This window comes from Lissotriton vulgaris, chromosome 3_1 (assembly GCF_964263255.1).
Source record: "Lissotriton vulgaris chromosome 3_1, aLisVul1.2, whole genome shotgun sequence".
Taxonomy (NCBI): domain Eukaryota; kingdom Metazoa; phylum Chordata; class Amphibia; order Caudata; family Salamandridae; genus Lissotriton; species Lissotriton vulgaris.
In genome coordinates this window covers 1,461,276,330-1,461,298,613 of record NC_141689.1, presented here as the reverse complement: position 1 = coordinate 1,461,298,613, position 22,284 = coordinate 1,461,276,330, and positions in this window count along the sequence as shown.

Sequence of the window (22,284 nt, the reverse complement as noted above, 5' to 3'; positions counted from 1 at the left end):
GTGAAATGTTTGAGATTTCACTGCGTCACTTTTAGGATGCTGTTGCATCCTTTAAATATAGTGCAACGAGGCACATTTTATTACACTGCTGGTGTGATGCGTCACTTTTCTGTCCACAGTCCTTATGACATTCCAGATGTGTCATATTTAATGTATGACGAATCATGTTGCAAGGAGTTACAGATACGTCAGTATTTCTCACATATCTGTAAACATGAAAGTGACGCGAGGCAGGCGCAAGATTTTGACGCAACAGCATCCTAAAAGTGACGCAGAGAAATCTCATAGATTTCAGTACGTCGTTATTACCAAGCTTTTTGCGAGGGATTGCCCCCTCTGCATACATTATACCTGATGCAGATACAATGTGGCGCAGAGTTTTAAAAAGTGACCCATGTACCTAGATGCGTCACTTTTTAAAAAATAGTGTCAGGTATAATGCATGCAGAGGGGGTGTTCCTTGCAAAAAGCTTGGTAATAATGACGCAGTGCGTCACTTTTAGGATGCTGTTGCGCCAAAATCTTGCGCCTGCTTCACAGCAAACCTTTCACATGGTGCTTTTTCCATGTGAAAGGACACATTACTGGAGTTGCGTCACTTTTGTGACGCACTTCTGCAATGCGTTACTTTTGTGTTTACAGATATGTCAGAAATACTGACATATCTGTAACTCCTTGCGAATTGATTAGTCATATATTAAATATGACATATCTGGAATGTCATAAGGAGTGCGTCCAGAAAAGTGACGCATCGCTGTTTTCACGTAGCGATGCGTCACTTTTCAGAAATGAGGCCTCCAGTTTATTCACTGTGTCATAACTTTCTTTTCTAACACTCACCTTCTTTCATTCCTCCTACTTCACTTCCTTTCACCTCTCATACCTTTCTGTTCTTTCTTACTCATTCTCCTTTCAATTATCAATGCATTATATTTCACTTACTCTTCATTTTTTAAGAATATAGCTCTTTGATGAGAATTGGAGGTAGTTCTGAAAAGAACTTTTGGTTTTCTTCTTTTAACTGAACAGGAACAAAAACAGGGAATGGAAACTGCTCAACAGGAGCAAAAAGAAAAGAAAAAAATTAGGGGTGGGAAGGGCAGCGATGGTTCTCCAATGCTCGAACCATGAGCAGGACACTTTGCTCCCCATAGGTGAGGAGTTGATTGCAGTATCTGCATTTGACGACCCCATGGTTAAATGCAGGTTGTATGTTTGCTACCTGCTCCTGTGATTGTTCTCTTCCAGAAGAAGTTGCTCCTCCTGTTGATGTAGAGGCCCCATCTCTGGGAACCTCTTGTGCCAGAGCCCTGACACTTTCCCGGGCAAAATTCTGGGGGTGCCTCCTCTCCCCATGGCGAATCATGGTGAAGTTGCCAAAAGAGTATTTTTTTGGGGGGTTACCCCGTGACAGGACCTGTTTGCAGATCCTGCACTCTACTTTTGGTGCATTCACCTTCTTCTGGTCTGCTGGAAACTTAAAAAATTTCCAGATGAAATGTTCTTTGACCTTCGGCTGAGGAGGCTCTTCATCAATGAAATCATTGGAGTCATCTTCACTGCTGGATGGTCTGGCAGCCATGATTAATCAAGGAATATGGAACAGCAAAAAAGGCAGGTCTTTCAGTCACAAAAGTGAAAGAAGAAGTGAAGGAAATGGGTGGGGATTTCATTCATTGTAAAAAAAAACTGTTAGCAACCAATGAAAAGTGTTATTTTAGGGTCACATGACCCGACGCGTTTACGCTGCGCGCTCCGGAGCACTTCCGGTGCGTTTACGCAGCGCGATCGTAGGCGCTTCCGGGGCGCAAACGTGGCGTGATCGTAGGCGCTTTTGCGTGCGTTTATGCGCCGCGAACGTAGGCGCTTCCGAGGGCACTTACGTTGCGCGCCAAAGTGACGTCATCAATCTTTTATAGAAATGCATAATCATTTTCCTTATTAAAAAAAACTAATTTTATTTGTATGGTACGAAATGTTTTGCATTATTATTAACTTTTCATTCATATTTTTTTTCACGAACGACAGTTGCGCTCTGGGTGCGCTTTCAGATGAGCTCTCGGAAAAGCTTACCGGAGAGCTTAGCTGAAAGCTTCCCGGAGCGCGCACCCAGAGCGCAAACGAAAAAAATTATATAAAAAAAATGAATACTTAAAAAAAAACAGCAAATTGTAAAAAAAAAAAAGGTTAGAAACTCGATATACAAAGGAATTAGCATTTAAAAAACCTATGAAATTCACTGAAAAAACCATAGGTTTCACACCAGTTATAGTTAGGAATTAGCATTTAAAAAACCTATTAAATTCACTGAAAAAACCATAGGTTTCACACCAGTTATAGTTAGCTGGAAATTTTACTGATATAAAACCATTGAAATTCCCACGTTATAGTTAGATGGACTCACTATAACTTGCGCGTGCAATGCACTGCTGATGATGTCTTATTAAGCCAGTTAACCAATCAATTTTTAAAAACCATCCATTTAGACACTTATTTAAACATTTATTCTTCCATCAACTTTTACATATACATATATAAAATATATTTATTTTTCAGAAAGACACACATTCACTGGATGGTGTCATCAGTGATGTCATGAGTGATGTCACTGACCATGTCATGAGTGATGTAATATGTGATGTCATCAGCAGTGCATTGCACGCGCAAGTTATAGTGAGTCCATCTAACTATAACGTGGGAATTTCAATGGTTTTATATCAGTAAAATTTCCAGCTAACTATAACTGGTGTGAAACCTATGGTTTTTTCAGTGAATTTAATAGGTTTTTTAAATGCTAATTCCTAACTATAACTGGTGTGAAACCTATGTTTTTTTCAGTGAATATATATATATACATACATATATATAAAAGCATATGCATATATATGCATATATATATATATATATATATATATATATATATATATATATATATATATATATATATATATATATATATATATATATATATATATATATATATATATATACATATATGTGTGTATATGTGTGCGTGTAGAGAGAGGTAGAGAGGTAGAGGTGTAGAGGTAGAGGTGTAGAGGTAGAGAGGTAGAGGTAGAGAGGTAGAGACTAGTAGAGCGAGAAGTAGAGAGAGGTAGAGAGGTAGAGAGTAGAGAGTGAGTAATAGAGATTAGAGAGTGAGTAGGAGAGAGTAGTAGAGAGCAGTAGAGAGAGTAGCAGAGAGTGAGTAGTAGAGAGTAGTAGAGTGAATAGTGGAGTGAGTAGTAGGGAGTAGTAGAGAGTGAGTAGTAGAGAGTGAGTAGTAGAGAGTAGTAGAGAGTAAGTAGTAGAGTGAGTAGTAGAGAGCAGTAGAGAGTGAGTAGTAGAGAGTAGTAAAGAGTGAGTAGTAGAGAGAGAGTAGTAGAGAGTGAGTAGTAGGGTGTGAGTAGCAGAGAGAGAGAATAGTAGAGAGTAGTAGAGAGTGAGTAGTAGAGTGAGTAGTAGAGAGCAGTAGAGAGTGAGTAGTAGAGAGTAGTAAAGAGTGAGTAGTAGAGAGTGAGTAGTAGAGAGTGAATAGTAGGGTGTGAGTAGCAGAGAGAGAGAATAGTAGAGAGTAGTAGAGAGTGAGTAGTAGAGAGTAGTAGAGAGTGAATAGTAGAGAGTGAGTAGTAGAGTGAGTAGTAGAGTGAGTAGTAGAGAGTGAGTAGTCGAGTGTAGTAGAGAGAGAGTAGTAGAGAGTGAGTAGTAGAGAGTAGTAGAGAGTGAGGAGTAGAGAGTGAGTAGTAGAGAGTAGAAAGAGTAAATGACCTATTTGCGAGTATTACAGTGACCAGCATGCCGTGAATAGAACCCACCCACCAGAGGGAGAACCCACCAAAGGACTATAATTAAAATGGCAATTGCTGTAGGAACAGAACAGGGAGACAGAGTGCGGCATACCTTTGAAGAAGTTGAGTGATCAACGAAACGCGTCAGGACTGCCAAATCTGCATAATTAATAAATAAGTGTGAGTGAGCCCAGTGAAGTGCGACTCCAATTCTTCAAGCAGAGGAAGAGGTGGTTATCATTTGTAACAGCGTGGTTCAGCCGCATGAGTACAGCACAGTCAGCAAGAGCGCCTTTCTTCCCTGACAAGAACCGAAGTTGAAACCTTGCAGAAGCGGATAAGGGAAAGTAGCTGCCGCCGGAGACCGGCTCTGGTATGACTCCTGCTTTATCCCGAAAAGAGGCTGAAGCGGCTGCATTAGTATATCCGTCAGTGTAGCCTGGGTGTGTCAGTGTATGCATCAGTGTGTTCCTGTGTGTGTCACTGCATGCATTAGTGTATGTTTGGGTGTGTCAGTGTATGTGTTAGTGTGGGCCTGAGTTTGACAGTGTTTAAATAAGTGTATAGGTATGCTAGTGAATGCATCAGTATGTGCATGGGTGTATCAGTTTACCTGACAGTTTGTGCATTGGTGTGTCATTGTTTAAATAAGTGTGTGTCATATTTGTCAACATGCACCTAGGTATGTCAGTATATGTGTAGGTGTGTGTTTGGGTGTGTCAGCTTATCTGTCAGTGTGTGCCTAGGCATGTCACTGTATGCATCAGTGTGTGTCTGGATGTATCAGTGTATGTGTTATTGTAGGTCCAAGTATGTCAGTGTTTAAATAAGTGTGTCTGGTTGTGTTAGTATATGCATCAGTGTGTGCATAGGTGTATCGGTTTATGATATAGTGTGTGTCCTGGTGTGTCAGTGTTTAAATAAGTGTGTGTTTGGGTGTGTGACAGTATATATGTCAGTGTATGCCTGGGTGTGTCAGGGTATGCATCAGTGTGTGCCTCAATATGTTAGTGTATGTGTCTGATTGGATATGTCAGTGTTTAAATACGTTTGTCTGGGTGTGTCAGCGAATGCATCAGTGTGTGCATCAGTTTATGGCATAGTTTGTGTCTGGGTGTGCCATTGTATGCAGCAATGATTGCTTTGCTCTGTGCGTGTATATGTTAGAGTGTGCCTGGGTGTGTTAGTGTATTGTTAGTAGAATATATACAATAGAATGTTGGAGCGTAGATCTGTGCTAAATTTGGCAGCACCGCATCCCAACATTTTGAAAAAACAGGAATTAATTGTATTTACAAGAATACGTTATGCCCCTGAGTTTCCCCTGGCACTGGTGCTAAAAAAGCTGCCTAGTGCCAGGGCAGGCATCCTGTTGCAAGGATTCCTGCACTGCAGGCTCAAATGTTTATGTATATGAAGCAAAGACCTCTTGCAAATAAACAATCAATAATGGTGATTTGTACCTTCTATGTGGACATGGAAAGAGCAAAAAATGAAGAGAAATTAATATTTTCTCCTTGTATCGCCAGTCTAATACCGGGTATTCCATGGTGTTTGCTTTTGGTGCTGTCTCAGCCTCGTAAATCTGAGCAGCATCAAAAAGCGAGGGGTTTCATGGTGAAATGCCCACAGCAACACCCATTGTACATCCCTTTGGCGCAGAGAACTGCAGCAGAAAGGGGCATATGTACAAGTTGGCATTAAGCCACACAAAGTGCGTTAGCGCCATATTGTAAACATGGAAAATGCTGCTGTGCTACTGGAGGGTAAATAAAAGTGATTCTCTGGTGGCAGTAAGGGCTTGTAAATATACCTACTAGTACGTGTATATATGTGTAAGTCTGTGAAAAAGCGTGTGTGTATGTGTTAGTTTGTATATCAATGTGTGTCTGGGTGTGTAAGTGTATGCATCAGTGTGTGTCTGAGTGTCTTAGTGCGCGAATGCATGTGTGCTTGTGTGTTTCAGTGTGTTTGTGAACATTTACTTGGGTGTGTTAGTGTATGCATAGGTATGTGCCTGGCTATGTCAGTGTATGCATCAGTTTTTGTTTGAGTTTGTCAGTACATGAATAAATGTCTGTATGGGTGTTCCTATGTATATGTCAATGTGTGCCTAGGTGTGTCAGTGTATGTGTGGGTGTACCTAGGTGTGTCAGTGTATGTATCACTGTCCCTGGGTGCCTCTGGTTGTGCTTGATGGCATGTGTCAGTGCATATTTTAGTGTGTGCTTGGGTGTGTTAGTGTATGTATGAGTAAGTGAGTGGCTGTGTGTATCTGTGTATGCATAAGTGTGTGCCGGGTTTGTCAATGTATGCATCAGTGTGTGCCTGAGTGAGCCAGTGCATAAATGAGTGTGTGTCTTTGTGTGTTAGTATCTGTAGCAGTGTGTGCCCGGGATTCTCAGTGTATGCATCAATGTGTGCATTTTTGCGTTTTTGGATGTATTGTATAGGTAAAGATATAATAAGGCTCCTACATTACTGCAATAATTCATTCCTTGAAACAATGATTAAATAGAGAAAACATAAATATAAGTTAATATTACACAGTATAAATTTACATTGTAAAGTTTTTGTTTCTGCAACATAGTCTTGTTAATAAAGAAACATTACAGAGATGCAGCTCTCTAAAGCAATTAAACATTTATCTTAAACAGTTCTCTTGTTGCTGTTCTCAGCTTTCATACTGGTACACCTTAAACAATGTACTGTATGAAGTTTCATAGTTGAGTGGGCCAAAAACAATCATGTAGATTGCAGGAAAAAAAGCAGATTTGTACAGTATAACAATATAAATATTTGACACTATGCATGCACCTATTACAAGCTTATCTTACTATTAGCTTTCTCTCAGCCTTCCTGGGAAACTCCGATCTTTTTGATCATTCGCAGCATGGTTTCAGGAGGGGGCACAGTACGGAGTCTGCCCTCACCATTGTGCTCCACAACATCCGCACTAGAGTGGATAGGGGCCAGACTACCCTGCTCATCCTCCTGGATCTCACAGCTGCGTTTGACACCCTCTCTCCCTCGGTTTTAACATCTCGACTGAGGGAGATAGGGGTGGAGGGGTCTGCACTTAGCCTACTGACCTCCTTTCTTGATCGGAGAGAACAGAGAGTCAAGCTGGAAGAGTTTCTATCTCCATCCCTTCCTGTGCACTGTGGGGTTCCTCAGGGGTCGGCATTAAGTCCGACCCTCTTCAACATCTATGTAACCCCACTGGCCAGGCTTATTAGATCTTTTGGGATGGAGGTAGTCTCCTATGCCGACGACACGCAGATTCTGGTGTCTCTCGCTCAGTCTGTCACTCTGACTGCCTCCAATTTTAGACTATGCATGGAGGCAGTCGCCCAATGGATGATCAGCAATTCATTGAGGCTTAACGGCGAGAAGACGGAGATTCTGGTGTTCGGCAGAAAGGAGGAGATATGGTCGGCGGAATGGTGGCCCACTTCGTTGGGAGCCTGTGCAGCACCTATGGGCCTGGCTAAGAATTTGGGAGTCCTGATCGACCCCTCGCTTAGCATGCAGCAGCAGGTGAACAGAACAATTGCCACCTGCTGGGGTGTTATCCACATTCTAAGGAAGATCAAACACTACCTGTCTCCGCAAGCGAGAAAGCAAGTCGTGGTAGCCGTCATAGGGTCGAGGTTGGACTACTGTACTGCGCTGTATGCAGGGATCAACAAGGGCCTGCTGCAGCATTTACAAATGGTTCAGAACGCCGCAGCGAGGTTTGTTTTAGACCTGCCCAGACGTTCATCAGCCACCGCTGCTAGGAAACTCCTTCATTGTCTCCTGATGAAGGACAGGATTCTTTTTAAAATTCTCTGCCTGACTTATGGAGCCTTGGCGAGAAATAGGCTGGGAGGAATAGGAGACCTTTTGGTCCCTTATAGCCCTTCCAGAAATTTACGCTCTGCCAAGAAGTCTTTGCTACGAGCGCCCCGCATTCCTAGAGCTTAGTGGGGGGGCAGAGCTTTCTCGAGTCTTGCGCCTAGATGGTGGAACACCCTACCGGATGAAATTAAGTCCCTGCCTACTATGCAAGCCTTCAGAAAGGCTTTGAAGACTCGTCTTTTTGCCTCTGCCTTTTTTTTGAGGACTTTTGTCTGTTAGGCGCCTTGATGCCTTCGGGTTTTAGTTGTGCATTATAAGTTGTTTTTCATTCATTCATTCATTAACTTTTGAAGTACGATAGATAAACATATCCAAAAAACATTGTTTGACATTCAAGTAGTCCATTTCTGAAAATAGATGTAAGACATATCCATATGTAAGAGTCTGTTTTGAAGAAATTGCCCTTAGTAGGCTGAATGATGTCTTAAAGACTGATAATCCATACAGTAAAAGGACAGTAAACCAATGTTTAAAGAGAAATCATCCTTAGAACTTTGGTTGTAAAAAAAAAGTATGAATTTGGAAGCTTAAAATACTACTTATATATAAATGTCAGCTTACTGTCATTCCGCTTAAAGTTTTTAAATACACAATGTAGTTTCCTAAAGTTATATGAACTCCTTCATGAAAAATGATAGTTAGTGTTATGTATGTTCTTCAAGAAATTGAAATTAGTCCAGCTTTAAAATTTCAAATTTCAGTTTCTTTTTTTTATCCATCTACTCTACATCATTGAAGCATCAACATAATGTATTTACCACTTCTCAGTATCTGTAGCATAGACAAACAATCAGCTTCACAATTAGAGGAGGTCATGTTCTGGTTTGCATTTCCTATCAGCTTGTTAAATTAACATTTTTTATTTCCAGAAATTTAAAATAGACAAACCTTTCAGAATTTATAATTTAAAAGAGCAATCCACACAATCATGATCCCATTTGTAAATTAACTCGTCAATATTCACTTGTTCTTGTTCCAAAAGTCCAAGGATAGCCAAAATAAACTCTTGTGCGTCATGTTGAGAGTTCTGTGGTAATAGTACTAATCCACTGACTGTTTCCACTGTATGTTGTATTCCTGAATCAGAATGTTGTACAGTCCTATCACTACGTAAATGTTTCAGCAAACAATATAGTTCTGAGCAGAACCTGCTGTCTCCTTTATGCTCAACTGCATTTACAAGATTAGCATAGCAGTTGATATCATTTCAATTTTACAACCTAAACCATACAGTTTCTTCTTCATTTTGCTGTTTTTTCTTCTTCTTATCCTCATCTTTGTCTTTCTTTTGCTTCTTTTGCAAAACATTCATTGATTGCTTATTAGGTTGGCACTTAGGACAGATTGTCTGTTTCTGATAAATAGGGCCCTGTCTTAGGTTACGAGGATATACACTTCTCAACCAATTATACTCTCTAACACAACCAATATAAGCACCCATTTTCTTTTCATCAAAATCAACTAAAAACAAAACAAACAATGTTCTAACTCATGACAATGCAATGTATGAAATATCTTCTTTAAGTAAACTACTCACAATATTAATACAATATGCATCTACACTTTAATCTTGAGATTTATGGATATTTAGGGCATATGCTAGATAGAATAGGAAATGGTGTTACCTCACATATCAGTCTTTCACAAGCAAAAACGCCCAACACACTGGCCAATCTGTTTCATGCCATCCATCTGATCACATTTTACAGCTATATATTCAACTTCATTTTAAGTTGAAAAATGTATACAACTAATTACTCATTGTACCATTTACTAACTCATTCTCAACATTTAAATTTTGAAGGAAAATTACTCTAGAATTTATACAAATGTGTAAAGACTTTTCTAATTTAGCAGTCCTAGATACAGATTTTTCTAAAGAATACAGTTTGCTTACATTTTCTCGGTCAGCATTGTTGTTACTGCCTGGTGCTCCATTTTGGCAATAACTGTTAGTTCAAAGATTTCCTTTTTTCCAGTTTCAGTAATTCTTCATTGAAATTACTCTTGAAGTGTAGGCCTTAAACAGAGAATTGATTTTCCATTTTCAATCAAATTGAACTTGACCTGTTCTGGTATCTTATTAGAGGAGAATAGTTTTGAGATAAGACAACTTTCTAAGGTACTCTTACCTTCCTTGGACGTATACAATTTGTTGCATTCTTAAGTGAACGAAGGAAAGTATTACATTTAAGACAATGCTTACCTCATCAATGAATAAAAGCTTCATGTTCTTCAAAACTCTTGCTACCTCATGACACACTGCACCAGATAACATCTGGTATTCTAGTTTATTGCCATGTCCCACAAGTAGCATATTATTTGATGTAGAGTAATTTCTCTAATGTTGTGTGGAACTAATACAGTTGGTACTATTACTACACATGACAAATTTGATTGTGTTGTCCTCTGTAGGTAAGCTGTCAGCACTTTTATTAAAAAGCTTTTGCCAGTGCAGGCTTGATCACTAATGTGTAACAGAACTGGTTTAAAGGAAGAGCAATTGCATTGTTTGTTCTTGTGGAGAAATCCATGGTGCACTTTCTCTTTTACTGCCATAGAAATGTCTTTTTTAGTTGTTGTTGAGTTGTGTCATTAACTGTTACAGATCTTCAATATCCTGTCTAGTTTGTCCATTGTAGTTTAACCTCAATCATTGCTAATGCAGATTAATTTTGAATAATAGGTGTCACAGTGGTGTAGAGAGGAAATTACCTCCAGTGAGTTATCATGGGCTAAAGAAGTCAGACTCTCCTTAAAGGAAGCTTATGGGAAGTTAGGAATAGAACTAGATGCCCAGTTAGGACACACCAATATAGGCAAAAAAGAACTACGGTCGTTGGGAGCGGATGTGTCCCTTACTTGTGATCACGAGTACCTTCGGCAAAAAATATCAGTGTCCCATATGATCCGAGTATGGAATTCAGAAGATCATCCTTACCCGTACTTGGATAGGTTGCCGAATCAGAAATTAAGAAGAGAGGTTTTAAAACTGAGAATGGGTGTAAACCCCTGTTATGTAAATACCAGGGTTAAAAACCTCATGATTAATAGTAATGGTAATTGCACATGTACATTAGGCTCCACCTGTGACATTACTCATGTTTTATTAGACTGCAGGAGGACCCTTGATATACGTAAGGAGATTTTAGGCCCGTTATTCAAAAATTACAGGATTACGAATAGGAAGCAGGCTGCAGAGCTCCTGGTGGGGATGGGAAACCTGGATATAGCCTGCGCCTTGGGGAAATACATGATTCGAGTTAGGGAGCTCCTCCAGAATACAGAGTTATAGGCATATGTTATCGAGACTGTACTCTAATGTATGTATTATGTTTGGAAGGTCTAGTCAGATATGTTTTCTCATGTGTTTTTAACATCTCAGGAGGATACTGTTAGAAATAATGTTGCCAGGGTTATCCTCCGGGAAATGACTGAATTGCAATTTTATAAATTTTAACTCGTGTTTTTATAAAGTTTATAAATGTATAGTGTATACTTTTATGGTTGTAATAACTCAAATAAAGTTTTAATGACTGACTGAATAATAGGTGCTCCAAGAGGCCCTTGACTAAGTGGTACAGAACGTTGACTGCTTTGAGAACTACCCCTTGCTACCACTGCGGCAATTGCTTATTCTTGTTGAATCTCAACACTTAACATTTGCTTATAACTTTGGTAAACTGAATACTGAATACTGTTTTTCACAGCATTAAATGAATCTTCAAAGCAGTATCTAAGTAATTCAGATTCTGAATGCCAAGGTTTGACAAGTTGTAGAGGTGATGGAGCAAGGATTCACACGTAAAGCGACTTGCTTGTATCATGAGCCTCAAATAACCCTAACTATGTAACCAACCTGTTTGTCTTACTAATTTGCTCCTCATTCTTTCACCATTTGGGTGTCCGAGAGAAGCTTGCTTATGTGCTTTCTAATCCGAATACGCTTGCATCTAAAAATGGCTGCTGCTACGCGGGAATTTCTACTGCACATGCGTCTGTCATACCCATGTGACATGACGTACTTGCAGCTTTGGAGGGAACCCTTTCGCACCTGCGCACTAGTAATAAAATGGCTGATCTGTGTTCTCACATGCGAGAAGCTTGCATTGCTGCTTTCGCTAAGCTGTTTGTTCGGCTTAATCATAATGCTATAGTTTATATTAAAGTAATGGGTATAGAGTAGATATTCATGGTATACAGTGTAATCATATATTACTGTGTTCTAAATTGTTTCTTTTTTACTTTCCATGTATCGTATTCTTTTGGCCTGGGAGGTGCTTACTACTCCATTTTGGAAGTCCTTTCTACGCATGTCCCCTACAGAGGAAAAAATGGACTCTGCAGCATTGGAACCCAGCCAGATGGCAGCAACAGCCAAGATGCTCCTGGGAACCCGACTTGCGACCCAGCTAGAAGGAGCTGAACTGTACTGAAAGTTGTTACAATTGTATTAAATGTTATATTCACCATTGTTAACCAAAAGGCATATGTCATGAGAACCTGGAGTTTAAGGGGCAGAAACGGAATTTGAATAAGGAGTCTGAGAAAGTCTAAAATGTAGGTGGTGTGATGACCTGTCCTCCTGCTTTGACCAATCAAAATTGGGGATCCTTACACTTGCAATATTGGGGGGTGGTACACTGACCTGAAAAACAGTATAACTAGCGTAGGTTTAGCTAGAGAAATTGTCCGACTTGTCCGAATAGCTGACCTTTCACTGACCCAACGCCCTCAATAGGTGACTGAAAGCAGAGAGCTGCGGTGCATTCTGTTTGGAGGTTCGAGAACCCAATCGGGGTTTTGGGAAGAGAAAGTGCTGGCGAAGCACTTTGCTTATAAAAGTTATAACCCAATTGGGGTTTTGGAAGATTCCTTGCAGAGAGGGATTAGCGCAGGCGTTGCAACCGAAGCTGCGGGTGTTGGTCTTAACCTTTAGTGAACCGGTCCTGATCTAAATTCTGGGGTTATCATGTCCTGATTGTCCATGAGCTGCACCTGCTCGCCTACTGGCACTGAAGTCCTTGGGGTTCCTCCTGTCTTTTCCAACTGACCCGTGGCCAGGGTTGGTCTTCACTCTATCCTAGGTAAATATAAGTCCTTGTGGGTGATTGTAAATGAACTTGCATTCCTTTTCCCACCTTCCCAAATTTGCAAAGCTTGATTGCACATGTTCTTTACCTTTCCCGTCCCTTGGTAAATGAGAACTTTAATGTATTATTGACTATTAGCGTGTTCCAATTTTCCACCCACCTTTAGCCAATGTGATATGTTTCTATAAGAGTATATGTTCCTTTTCTCACTCTCCCTTTAAGAAGATAAGCTGAATTAATAGTTTGCTCCAAATCTTACCTTCCCTATAGGTATTAAGCTAAAACCTGAATAATCGAATAGTATAAATTGTGTTTCTCCTTTTAAACTGCCAGTGAATTGCAAAAGGCTATGGGTTTAGTGTGTTCCCTTTCTTTACCCTCCTTTAATCAAGTTACTAAAGACTTTTTTTCTAAATGTGTATGTTCCTTGTTTTTACCTTCTCTTTATTTTTCTAAGTTTCTAAATGATTTGCATACTCTATCTTATTCATAGCTATACGCTGTTTCTGATTTTAGTTATTGATAGTCTTATAGCATTTAACTTGTGGCACATGACATATGATGATGATGATGATTAGATAAAGAGTTTGAACCTACCCTGAGTCTGTGGTTATTAAATAATTACAAATGTTATGATGTTTTAATGTGCCTTTATCTTTAACTCAACTCCCTGATCCATTGTGTTTTAGGTACCTAGTGTCAAAGGTTTGCAGGTTTCTGGTATAGGAATTAGAGATAAAAAGAAACACCACAAGACACTAGTAGTAGAGCGTGAGTTACCAAAATGAAGTTAAGGTATATGATTTGGAATTATGGGCCCAGGTGAGTATTGGTAAAAAAAATATTTAGTAGGGTGACCCGCGTGCTCTATCAGAACTGCCAAATAGCAGTGCACTTTGGTGGTGTGTGTTTCCAGAACGAGAGCACTTTGGGGGCTAAGAGGCATCTCCTTGTCGGCGCCGAAGGTGACCAGGGGCGCGTAGACCAATGCTCGACCGACCTTCCTGCAGTCAGGGACTGCATGTCCCAGGAGGCCACGACTGCCCTCACCTGTACCTGCTAGTGAGCCCCGCCTACCATCGCAGCTATTATATAATCAGTTCCTTTGCCCTCTGCGCCGGAGCGCACAGAAGCGTTCCGGAAAAAGCCCGAGACAAGGGCGGGACCGTCTGCGGCCGTCCTAGGCCGGTCAAGGCTGGGCTGGGCCAACCCCCTTGTATTTAAGTTTTAAGAAGTGTGACAATATTGTACTTACTTGCACTTGATTATTTTAATCTCCCATTGTTTCTTTTTGGAAGTGGCTGTGAAAATTTAAATGAACATTGTTTTAGTCCAGCTCTCCATTTTCACCATTACGCGCGGTGCGTCTAGCAATGGTGCTTCGCTTAAGGAATGGGAGGCAGATCCAACATGGTAGCATTGGGGGCTCTGTGTCAGGTACTCCGGCCCAGTTTATTTCCAGAGCGGCAGTTGTTCTTGAACACAAATTGCCCTCACTGAAAAAAGGTTATCCCTAGAGCTATGGTCAAAGAGATCTTTACTGGGCACTATCATGGCAGCTGTATCCCCAGAGCAGCAGCAGGTAGATAGCGGCCGTAGTCCGGGTACAAGTATGGAGAAGGTGGGGGTAGACATGTCTATCATTAGCACTTCATTGGATACAACTTCAGATAGCATATCTATGTTATGTACCAGACAACCCGGATCTAACCCCATCACCACCCCAAACCTGTCCCACGAATCTGTTCCATCTGTACCAAAAATGCGAACGGTCAATAAGCCACAATCTATTGTTGACAAAAGAAAGCGCGGGGTGGGACCCAAAAGGGTAGATGTGCTAAAGTTATAAAAATTACCACTCCTAACCAACCAACTCACCCTATAGCACAACACCAAACACCCACCAATGATTCTAGAAATAGGACTTTTAAGAGAACACCTTGCCTGCCTGTGGCAAACCATCTCCCTAAGGGCGTTTTAGAAACATTAGAACAACTACTAAAATCTCTATTGTTACCATTACTTGAGAGGGTTAAACAAATTAGCGAGAATATAGGGAAACTGGAAAGTGTTGTACTGGCCAAATCTGCCCTATTGCAAAAAGCTGTAGAGTCCCCACATGGATCTGGGTCCCCTCCCTCCCTGAGAGTGGCTGTGGACCCCAAGAGCTACCCGAAAGTCACTTCTCACGTTACATCAACCAGTCAAAATGTCCAACACCGCCCTAATGTTACTACTAAAGGAATAGCAAATACATCTGTTACTGATCACATTAGAGAGGAAGCCGAACTATTAGTTAGAGATGGTAGAAAGACTTCGGTCAATATAGATCACAGTGTAAAACCAAAAACTAGAGGGTATAACACTACTCGAAAGGAGGGCAAGCAATTGAAGCCACCCTGTATCAACCTACTCCCAGAGTCAGCCCCATGCATGGTAATCTTGGCTGGTGTTCCAGGAATCCAGCAGGATAAGCTAGAGTCCCATAGTGAGCTTAAGAACAAGGTCATTTTTTGGCTTAATGGAAACAGACCGCTCCCATCCCACATGAATGCAGAAATCCTGTTTGTAAGAAGGGTGAGCTGGCTGGGTAGTAGAACAAAGGACCTGAAGGGCGATTGTGTAATCACAAACTTTAGGTATCCTAGACTGGTAAGGTACATCTGTCACGACTCCGGGAACTGGGGTGCTGGTGGAATTCAATCTCTTGACTTGAGCTATTTTTACCCCAATTCATACTGTGGAGTGACCCCTGTTCAGCACTATAGGTGGGAAATGATTCCTAGACGCTCTTATAGTGCATTAAGACAGGAGTTCCACCTCCCCTTGAACAACCGCTTCGAGCCACTATCCAGCTTGGAGGGGGTGGACTGACTGGGCACCAGCCAAAGGGGTAACGGTTTAGCCTGGCACAAGAAAGAAGGCTGTATGGTATGGGCGGAGAGAATGACTAGTAGCAGCGCAAAAGGGGGTTACCTGATGTAGGCTGCGTGGCCTCAAATTTAGTCCCCTCCCCTTATCTTTTGTCTCAAATAAGATACGGTGCCTTACCTGGTTTTGTTTCTATAGAGAGCGCCCATGGCCTAAAATCGCCCTGTATCAAGCCCATGAAACATGTGGTAGTGGCGTATGAGGGGAAAGACCAGATGGAAAAAGGAGAGCTTAAGATCATGGCTCCTAGGCCCCATGAGATAGGGCGCCCCATTCAAGGTAGTATCGGTGGCACTGACCCTCATACGTCCATGCCCCCCCTCTACACGCATATAGTAAATAACATACACCCGCTCACCTTGGTTTCCTGGAATATAGCTGGTTTAAGGAGTAAAAACTCGATAGCAGAATGGTTAGATCTGGTGGAGAAATACAATACATTGGTTTTCCAGGAGACGTGGGCAGTGGACCCTATCTACCAACTTGGGTACCTAAACTTCTACAAAGCTGCGGTCAGAGGGGCTAAAGGCAGACCCTCAGGTGGCCTTAGTATATGGGTCAGACAAACTATCAACTGTAGACCCATAGAACTTGTTGTGGATAGCTCGGACCTTCTTGTCATAAAGCTGTATCTGCCAGACCGCCCAGACACCCTTATTGTAAATGTGTACAACAGAGGACAGCCCGGAGGGCGTGGCACTGGTACTTTCCTAAAATTAGATCATTTTTTGGACTCAGTCAGGCCAGACACTAATATAATAATTGCAGGGGATCTAAACTGCTTGTTTGAGCCTCTTAACGCTGATGGGGAAATATTTCTGTCAGAAGAGGATGTTCAATGGAACATCCCCCCCTCTCGACCTTACACCCATCAAGAAATGGACCGAATCTGCCCTACAGTGGATGGGCCTCTGCTTAGAGCGCAGCTTTAGGGCTGAAAACGGCTGGACTGTCTCTGATAAAATGGGCAGGGCAACCTTTGACAACGGCAAACATAAAAGCCGAATAGACTAGGTCCTCATTAAAATAGAGCACTGGTCTACTTTAGAAGACTTGGTGATTTTGGAATGCCCGGAGAGCGACCATAATCCCCTTGCAGTAAGCTTACACCTAAGCAGTGACTGCAGGCGTAACAACCAAACAGAGCTAGTCACTGCTGATGCTTTGCTTACCAACGACTTACGCAGGGTGCGCTGGGCAAGGATTGCCATTGACCCCGGGGCACTTGATGAGATTAGTTTAAAAGTGCGTGTAACAAGAGGGAGAGAGAGGACTAGTTAGCTAGTCCGAGTCCCGAGGGTTTATATGTGATTACACAAAGAGGACTAGCTTAAGTTGACCAAAGTGTTACAGTACTCAAATTAGTTCTGTCACGGGTACCTTGCTGGTGTATTCATGAAGCCCTCACCCACCAACCTAGTTGGTGGCATGCTTCATCATCTGGCCCACCCAGTGACACCTAGTATGTCCCGGGTGTGCTACGACGCCTGATTACAGCGGAGCTGGTATATTGCTGAGAGTGCAGAGAGGTTGGGTGAGTTGTGATTTAAAACGGCTTGGTGGTGGTCCCAGTACCCGAGGGTAAATAAAATTTTAATAACTGGGCCATCACCAGCGGTTAAAAGTAAGGCTACAGGACGCGTGGGACGACGACGGGACAACGGAGGACGACGGCGGGACAACAGGTACAGGGCAGGCACTGACCAGATAGACTGGTCATCCCCTTACCGCTTCCCTCCAGGAAGCCTTGGCTAATAACCCAAAGCGTATGCATGAGAAGGGAATCCCCCTCTCACATATAGAAAAACGCCTTAGTGAGTGTATCACATAGTCTGTACCACAACACTAAGTATGTTTTATCACACCACACCTTTTTAAAAAACGGTCCTGAGGAAAGCCAGACTACTCTAAGGCACTGGCTGAAACATGTCGACCATCTGAAGGACGCAGGGGGCAGTAACTCGCCACCCTCACGCGTCCTGTAGCCTTACTTTTAACCGCTGGTTAAAGTAAAGTGCATACAGTAAAATGAGTATTATGAAATAATACTGTAAAAGCATTTATATGGTTTCTGAGCCATATGATACTTGAAACGGATAAAATATATACAGTTACATACAATGATGAAAGTTGAATAAACGTACTCAACTGGTGCTTCTAAAATACTCCTACTCCGGTGTACCTAACCTAAGACTAGTACATCGGAAGGAGTAAGTGAGCTGCAGTTTAAGTTAAGTTAGTTTTGCCAAGAATTTGAATCAAGAATTCTCTAAGCGTCTAATCAGCTCCGTACCTTGGTTTTAGAATGAAGGAGGTCTTGTATCTCTTTCTCAGGACTCGATCTGCCAGCAACCCACAAGGGTGACTGGAAACACTGGAGCTAGATTTCTCGGCAGGAGAAAAGACAGCATCTTTCTCAGTGCGTCAAATGGGAGGGTCGGCTTCCTTCGGCACTCCCATCAGCTGGGCTTTGGGTAAGTAGATAGCCGCTCTGCTCCAATACTGTGTGTTGCTTAAGGCAAATGCTGGTATATTTATACCTGGAAGGTGCCGTGTTTGACGTAAGGTTGGACATAAGATGTCACTAAGAACTATCACTAAGAACTGGCAGTTCTTTCAGGACTCTCAGGAGTTCTAGGACAAATAAAAACAGAAGCAGGGGGAATTCCCGGGCTGCTGGAGGTTTGGTTTGTTTAAAAAACGCGTTGTATTTTCTAGGAGTCTAGGGAAGTAGCCTCGCCGTATTTGGACTGCATTGGCTATGACTAAATATGGATATGATTCTTATGCCTTTATGAGGATATGATTTGTTATAACCACATAAGGGCATAAATCGGGAATATTTTAGTAGGGTCCTAGATACGTTCACAACACTAGTAAACCTAAGAATCCAACCGGCCAACCAAAGCGCAAACTCTGGTACAACAAATTGTGTCGGGAATTCTATGGTAAATTGGCCTCAGCTATTAAAACTAAAATTATGATTGATATTAGAGTAGCGAGGCAAAACTATCACAAAGCTAGAATTTAGGCCAAACAAGATTGGGATAACCAACATTGGCAAGATCTTCTTGTTGCCAGCAAGCTAAAAAACCTGACAAAGTTCTGGCACATAGTTAAATGGGGCAATACCCATGATTCGCAGATTCCCACCAATCATGTCCCGACAGAGACCTGGGTTGAGTATTTTGAGTCCCAGTTCTCTGGGCAGAAACTGACTGATGAAACTGTCCCCTATGTTTCCTGTTCCATGTCCACCACACACAATATAATATTCGATTGCAGAGATGTTGAGGAAGCTTTGAGTAAGATCTCTTGTGGAAAGGCCCCGGGTATTGACGGCATCCTGGCAGATCTCTTCAAACACTACCAAATAAATTGGGACCCAATATTGTATTCCTGGGTAATGCAATTGTCAAGGGGGCTGATATCCCAGATTCTTTGTGTGGAGCGGAGATACTGCCAATATACAAGAAGGGAGACCACTCAAGCCCGGGGAACTACCGCCCGATCAGCTTGATCAACTCCATCCAAAAAATTGTTGCCAGGATGGTCCTGGCAAGAATTTAGTGCTGGATTGAGCAGGAGGATATATTATCTCCCCTCCAGGCCGGGTTCAGATCCTGCATTAGTACCCTCGAGCTTGTTCTCAGGTTCCAATTGATTTATTGGAAGGTAGTTAGCTTAGGTGGTAGAACTCTATACGCTGCTTTTGTTGACCTTAGGTCAGCATTTGACCTAGTTCCTAGGGTCAAATTGTGGGGCTTTTTTAAGAAATATAGGGATCCCCCTGGAGCTTTTGAATATAGTAATTAAGCTCCATGAAGAAAATTTTGCACAAGTCCGCTGGGGCAAGCAAGGGCACGTCACAAACAGATTCGCAGTGTCACAGGGTGTCAGGCAAGGGTGCGTCCTAGCGCCAACCATGTTTTTGGTTTTCATCAACAGGGTTGTGCAGTACTTTTCCATCTTTCCAACAGACGCCCCTTCCCTGGTTGGCACCAAGTTTCCGCTACTTATGTTTGCGGATGACACCCTTTTACTATTGCAGACACAAGTGGGCCTGCATGGGGCCCTGAACAAGTTTGAAGAATTTTGCCAAGATCATGACCTACAGGTTAATGTCACCAAAACTAAGTTTATGATTCTCACCAAAGGTAGACCAGTGGTTGACCATGTCATGATGAACAACACAAAGTTAAAGCAGACAAAAGTCATGACTTATTTGAGAATTGTATTAGAGAGCAAAATGAGTTGGAAGCCACAAATAGACACCCTATCACTTAAGTTTACCCAGCTTTCAGGGTGTTTGGTGAAAGAACAGAGAATGTCCCAGACCAAAAGGATAGGTCCAGCTTTGAAGATCTACAACTCTAGGATAGGTTCAGCGATCCTGTACGGTGCGGACCTCAGGGGTTTTGTGGATCTTTCTCCGTTGGTCAAACACAAAATACATTTTTAAGGAATCTCACAGGTCTTCCCTGCTTTAGTCCACGAAACCGTTGCTAATGGATTTAGGCTGCCACTCCATAGATGACATTGCTCGTTTTAAACCAGTGGCACTATGGAGGAAGATCTGGACCACCCCCGAACTAGCTCCATATGCCAAGGCAATTATGAATGTTAGATCCATTATGGGTTCGGGTAATATACCTTGGCTTAAGCAAGTCAAATTGCTCCTAGAGTCTATGGGTTTGGGAAATCTGTGGACCGACCCTGCCAATAATTCTTTTCCACCCAAAAAAACATTTAAAAGCCTATACTGGTCTTCAAAAAGCCAGAAACATATTAGACAACTTTCGACCACCTCTCTGTCTGGTATGTTCCTGGAGCTTAAAGGTGATCCTTTATCAGAAGACTACTGGGACACCATCAGTAGGTCCAGAGCCAGGAAACTCTACCATCAGCTAAGGGGCGGCTGCCTTCCTATTAGATCGTTTACTAAAAGTTGGAAGGGCCAGGAGTCTGAATCCTGTCGCTAGTGTATAGATCGTAGGAGTGTCCATTGGACACATATTCTTTGAACGCCCAGCCTATGCAGCCCCCAAGGCCAAATGGCTAAAACCCATTTGTTGTAATAAAGGCACAAGGGTTGGGTCTGTAGCCCTGAGGAACTTGAGGTTTGACACGAGTGAACCTATTGTAATTGCAGTCGCAAAATTCTTAGGCTGGGTGTGGCTCATTAGGGCCAAGTCGTAAGCAGAACAGTGATCCCTAATAGTCTTTACTTGATTGTTTTGAATGCATTTTTTAATGGAATACAAATCTCCTTTTTAAACGCTAGTACGTCTTTTAAAATGTTCATTTAATTGTATTTTAATCCCTTTTATAAACTGTTGTATGTCTTTTTCTATTAAGTATTTTATCATGGTAAAGTCTTTTATGATGAAACAATCAAAATAAAGACATTTAAAATTGAATTGAATTGAAATTGAAAACCTCCCTTGTCTTTTGAGTTTGGCAACTAAGTTGCGTATGGTTAATTAGATTTCTTTTTGAATGTCTCACTAAACAAGCATCACATACAATTACTGCAAATTTGCCTTCTTCTAGGTTTTCCTTTATGTTGCTTCTGCTAAAGAATTTCATATAGGCGTATGTTTTCAAGAGTACACTTCTTCTTGGGTAGTATGTATTTAACATGTTTGTTTTTACTATGTCTGTTCATTCCGAGTCAAACTCTGCTAGATACTGAATTTCCAGAACATACTTTAACACTCTATTTCATGTAGTTGCAAGGTCTAAACTTACCCAAACTATTCCTCTTCACATAGAGTCCAAACTTGCCAAGCTCAATCTGTCCGAGCATTTAGAAGATACAACAGTTGTAAACTGAAGCTGCACAACTCTTTTCTGCACAAATCTCTTGCCACATCTCTTTCATCTCAGTCTTCTCTGATTTTGTAATGTATGAAATGACATATCATGCCAAAGCGATAGACTTATCTGCAACAAATTGTATGTCCATATTTGCATTCCACAGTTTCATATTGACTCCGTTTTTATCATAAATGTGTTTGGATGCCTCTGTTCTTCTCAGATTGTATGTGTTTTTTGTGACTTTTGTGCAACTGTGTGTCTCACTGCAGACAAAAAGCTGTTCACTCTTTCTTCTGAAATAACTATCTTGTGTAAAATGTTCCTTTAGATCTGTATTTTTCACTGTAGTATTTCCCACATCTTTGTGTTTGAAATTATAGAACTTGTTGTCTCAGGCCTTTGTCAGTAGCATGTTTCAGGATGGCTCGTGTCACATACTGTTCTATAAAAGAGAGCACACACTTAACACTCTCTGTTCCAAATTTTAGAGCATTTTTTATCCATAATAGCATTTGAATATGAGGGGCACCTCTTGCTTGGTAGAATGGTTTGAAACCTGTGGTTAAAACCTCTGCAAACATTAGAAGGATCCATGAGAGCAAAGTTCTCTTGCTTTCTTTTTTGTTAATGTCCTCAATATTTGAATGTGCCTTCTCAAAAATTAAACTAGATCATCTCACGAGTATTCAATCAATCATCAATCAGGGCTTTGTAATTTTGGGATACTCACCTGTGATAGGGTCCAAGTC